This window comes from Rhinoderma darwinii, unplaced genomic scaffold (assembly GCF_050947455.1).
Source record: "Rhinoderma darwinii isolate aRhiDar2 unplaced genomic scaffold, aRhiDar2.hap1 Scaffold_1042, whole genome shotgun sequence".
Taxonomy (NCBI): domain Eukaryota; kingdom Metazoa; phylum Chordata; class Amphibia; order Anura; family Rhinodermatidae; genus Rhinoderma; species Rhinoderma darwinii.
Window position 1 is genome coordinate 79,017 of NW_027461926.1, and position 6,000 is coordinate 85,016.

The following is a 6,000-nucleotide window of genomic DNA, read 5'->3' on the forward strand; positions in this document are numbered from 1 at the left end:
ATGTGGAGCTGTTCCCACTTTTAGCAGTAAAACATCTTCCTCTCTGCTGGGGGCTTCTAGGATTCAAGATTTTGGGGCCTGTGGGAATTTTTGCCCCTTCATCCAGAAGATTATTTGTGGGGTCAGACACTGATGTTGGGGGAGGGGGCTGGGCTCGTAATCTTCGTTCTAGTTCATCCCAAAGGTGTTGGATGGGGTGAGGTCAGGACTCTGTGCGGCCAGTCAAGTTCTTACACCCCAAACTCCCCCAACCAACCAACCGACCAGCCATCGAACTAACCAGCCGACCAACCAACCAGCCAGCCAACCAACCAACCAATTGACCAGCCATCGAACACACCAGCCGACCAACCAACCAACCAACCAACCAACCAACCATCGAACCACCAACCAACCAGCCAACCAACCAACTGCCCAACCAACCATGTATTATGGACCTTGTGCACTGGGAAAGGGCCGAACCCCAAACTGTTGTCCAAAATGTCTTGTGTGCTGACGAATTAACCCTTCACTGGAACTAAGAGGTCAACCCCTGAAAAACACCCGCATTACCCTTCCCCCACCAAACTTTACAGCTGGCACAATGCAGTCAGGTAACGTTCTCCTGGCATTTCCGGAAATCAATGTATCGGAGTACGGGGTCAATAGAAAATGTATGAGCCCGTACACCGCTATATCAGCTTTCTGGAAAAAGCCGAACAGAAACAAAGCGGCTGAGCGCTCACACGCGCACTTCTGCTGCTTCATTTTAGCGATCGGTGAGGGTCTCAGTGCTCGGATCCCCACCATTCCAAACTTCTGACATGTCACTATGACATGTCAAAAGTTTTTCGAACGTTTAATACCAGAGGAGGTCTGTACTCTGCAGTTATGGAATCAGCGGAGTGTTGGTGACTTTTCTGCACTTGCTCCTCATCACTCGGCCCCCCGCTCGGTATCTTTACGTGGTCTGCACTTCGTGGCTGAGTTGCTGCAGTTCCTTCCACTTTACAATAATATCAGTCACAGTAGATGGTGAAATATCTAGGAGGGAGGACATTTCCGGAACTGACCTGTTACACCGGTGACGTCCTATTACAGGACCGCGCTGGAAGTCACTGATCTCCGTACAACGACCCGTTCTACCACTAATGTCTGTAAAGTCACTGCAGGGCGAGCGCCGGATGTTATACACCGGGGGAATGGACTCAGGGAAACACTAGTGATTAAGAGGGGGGCAAATACTTTTCGCCATATAATGTATCTATCATAGGGATAGCCACCGAGCTTACCACGACTCCTGAACATCAACGTCCGAGTCCTGGACAGTAATGGCTGCCATTCCAGTTGCCATAAGGACTGTCACCCAGCTTATCCAGACTCCAGAATGACAAATCTGAATAAGTCAGGCAGTGATATCGTGTAATCATAGCATAAAAAGGCAGATTTGCCGTTCAGTTTTGTAAAGACCTCATCTGCGTGAACTATAATAGTGGCCATAACCGTAAAATATAAAACCGATGCGGAGCAGAGAGCGGTTAACACCTTGACAGATCAGTTCAGACCAGATTTGACCATCTGAAACATCGGCTCTATAGTCATCAAATCTTTTCTTCCCTGTTTTTCCGTGTAGAAAATAATCTGATGGTGGAAACCATCAGCAAGCTGCTGTTAACAGATCTAATATTCTTATATTTTTTTATATTTCTCTATTTAGTATTGCGAGTACATAATGGTGTCCTGCTGTAAATGGGTTAGGGGCCTGATTACCTCTTTAACCAGTTCAGGACCGCGCTATTTTCAGCCTTCAGGACCAGACATCAATTAGCCATTTTTAGCACGCGTAATTAAACGGTTATAACTTTTTTATTTGTTGGGCTAGCGACGTGATTCTTGTGACGTTTTTTTCCGTAGACAATGCAGGTTTCTTTTTTTTATCATTTCTATACACCTCCTTTTTGCTATTTTCGTTTTCAGGTTATAGTTTGAAAATAATAGTGAATAAATTTGATTCTTTACTTTTCAGATAATTTTTTGGGGTAATGATATTGTTTTACCCCTAAAATAGACCTTTTACTTGTGATCGTCTTTGTCTACCGTAAATTTTAATATATTACATGTCTATTTTAGGGTAATTGGGTCAGGACTAGCGTTACTACAATGATTGGCGGGGGGAACGTTTATTTTTTGGGGTGGGTATTTTGTTAATTTATTATTTCGTTTTCCTGCAATTTAATTTACATAAATTTTTTTTTTATTACTATGGTCTGTCCCTCAAAAATCAGAAAAGACCTTTCAGGGACTTTATTTTTTATTTTATTTTTCTTTACAGCTTATTTTTTCACTGTCACTGGGGCTGCACAGCAGGGAAATCAGCCCTCTTATAGTGCCTATTGTCACTAATAGGGCAGTGCTGAGTCTAGTAAGACCCAGCAGCAGCCTGCCACTAACGGCAACCGGCGATCATGTGACCAGTCACATGATCACCAGGTCCAATAGAGGCAGTGGCGTTCATAGAGCGCTGCATAGAAGTGAAAACTGTTTCCATCTTCTCTTCAGGGGCCCACGGCAGTCACTGACGGCCGGGCACCAGATATCCAGCTGCCCGATCGCTCAGACAGCCAGCTAAAACCTACGCCATAGATACTCTATGGTGCGGATTTTAGGGACCTCGACCGCCGGTCGGGAACCAGTTAAAGGGGTATTCCCATCTCCACATTCAGGAGGAGAATGAATGAGTGCGCTGCTTTCTCTATTCACTTCTATGGGAGTTACGGAAACAGCCGGGCAAGCGTGACGGAACCCTCGTTCTCCATATAGGTGCAGGACCCAGACCTATCAGACATTTATGGCATACCCTGAATGTATGCCATAAATGACTGAAATATGAATGCCCCTTTAACCTCTTAGTACCCCCTTTCAACCACATTGAACTATGAACACCCAATGCACATATTAGATATTCCTTTGTTACTCAGTCTATTGGATGTTTATGGACATTGGTTATTAGTGGGTTAATGAGCTGCATTGTTCTAGATATTGACACAAGCAATAATTACAACAAAAGGTAAAGCCATAATAAGGAATACAACGAGCCTGCTTGTTGATGGTTTCCCCAAAAACATTTTCCCCACAGTACAACCCAATAAATTAAAAAAGTATAAAAAAAAAAGTGAAAAACGAAAAACAGGAAATGCAGATATAATCTACACATAGTGGGTTTTAGTATTTGCTTGGTATAAGGACTTCATAGCTGCCCATAGACACATCATAACTGTTGGAGAAAAGTTGTTGTCACCCACTTGATGCCCTTATTACCATGATAATAGAGGATCTGCCTATAAATTCCAATATACTTGATCCTACATTGCTATGGCGCCCATAGACATGATGCTGTTGGCAGATCCAACCAATACACTAATGGGCAGCTTCAATTCCCTGTTGTAATAGACAGGACCAACAGAGCAAAGGTCATGAACGAAACTGCTCCAACAGTACCCACCAACATAGCCCAGAACCTGACTGGTCAGTCACGAAGCAAGCAGCGGTGACAGGAAGGTTTATAGAACACTTACCTTACAGCTTTGAGGTGACATAACATCTCAGACCGTACACAGAACAGCACGAGGGAAAGAGGAACCAGAGATGAGATATCAGCAGGAAACACAGAAGCTGCAAATACATAACCACTAAACCCTGAACACCAAGCGGACTGCAGCTCTGCACATGTGTCATGGTTAGCTGGTCCTCCTACCGAGCCGCATTCATGATTATATCCTTACCCTGTAATATGTCATGTATTCATCTGATCAGTTAAAATAGTCTTATACTTTGTGCTCCTCCAACTTCATGCACTATAGCACTCCTTTATGTAGGCGGGATCCAAAGATTTGTTCATCCTGAGCTTCCCATAGTACAAACCGTAAGAAGATCAGAGTTTTCTACAATACTGCCCCCTATATACAAGAATATAAATACTATAATACTGCCCCTATATACAAGACTATAACTACTATAATACTGCCCCTATATACAAGACTATAACTACTATAATACTGCCTCCTATATACAAGAATATAACTACTATAATACTGCTCCTATATACAAGAATATAACTACTATAATACTACTCCTATATACAAGAATATAACTACTATAATACTACCTCTATATACAAGAATATAACTACTATAATACTGCCCCTATATACAAGAATATAACTACTATAATACTACCTCTATATACAAGAATATAACTACTATAATACTGCCCCTATATACAAGAATATAACTACTATAATACGGCCTCCTATATACAAGAATATAACTACTATAATACTGCCCCCTATATACAAGAATATAACTACTATAATACTGCCCCTATATACAAGAATATAAATACTATAATACTGCCACCTATATACAAGAATATAAATACTATAATACTGCCCCTATATACAAGACTATAACTACTATAATACTGCCCCTATATACAAGAATATAACTACTATAATACTACCTCTATATACAAGAATATAACTACTATAATACTGCCCCTATATACAAGAATATAACTACTATAATACTGCTCCTATATACAAGAATATAACTACTATAATACTACCCCCTATATACAAGAATATAACTACTATAATACTGCCACTATATACAAGAATATAACTACTATAATACTGCCCCCTATATAAAAGAATATAACTACTATAATACTGCTCCCAAATACAAGAATATAACTACCATAATACTGCCCCTATATACAAGAATATAACTACTATAATACTGTCCCTATATACAAGAATATAACTACTATAATACTGCTCCCTATATACAAGAATATAACTACTATAATACTGCCTCCTATATACAAGAATATAACTACTATAATACTGCTCCCTATATACAAGAAAATAACTACTATAATACTGCCGCCTATATACAAGAATATAACTACTATAAACCTGCCCCCTATATACAAGAATATAACTACTATAATACTGCCCCCTATATACAAGAATATAACTACTATAATACTGCTCCTATATACAAGAATATAACTACTATAATACTGCCCCCTATATACAAGAATATAACTACTATAATACTGCCTCCTATATACAAGAATATAACTACAATAATACTGCTCCCTATATACAAGAATATAACTACTATAATACTGCCCCTATATACAAGAATATAACTACTATAATACTGCCCCCTATATACAAGAATATAACTACTACAATACTGCCTCTATATACAAGAATATAACTACTATAATACTGCTCCCTATATACAGGAATATAACTACTATAATACTGCTCCTATATACAAGAATATAACTACTATAACACTGCCCCTATATACAAGAATATAACTACTATAATACTGCTCCTATATACAAGAATATAACTGCTATAATACTGCCCCTATATACAAGAATATAACTACTATAATACTGCTCCTATATACAAGAATATAACCACTATAATACTGCCCCTATATACAAGAATATAACTACTATAATACTGCCCCTATATACAAGAATATAACTACTGTAACACTACCCCTATATACAAGAATATAACTACTACAATACTGCCCCCTATATATACAAGAATATAACTACTATAATACTGCCCCTATATACAAGAATATAACTACTATAATACTGCCCCCTATATACAAGAATATAACTACTATAATACTGCCCCCTATATACAAGAATATAACTACTATAATACTGCTCCTATATACAAGAATATAACTACTATAATACTGCCCCTATATACAAGAATATAACTACTATAATACTGCCCCCTATATACAAGAATATAACTACTATAATACTGCCTCTATATACAAGAATATAACTACTATAATACTGCTCCTATATACAAGAATATAACTACTACAATACTGCCCTCTATATACAAGAATATAACTACTATAATACTGCCCCCTATATACAAGAATATAACTACTATAATACTGCTCCCTATATACA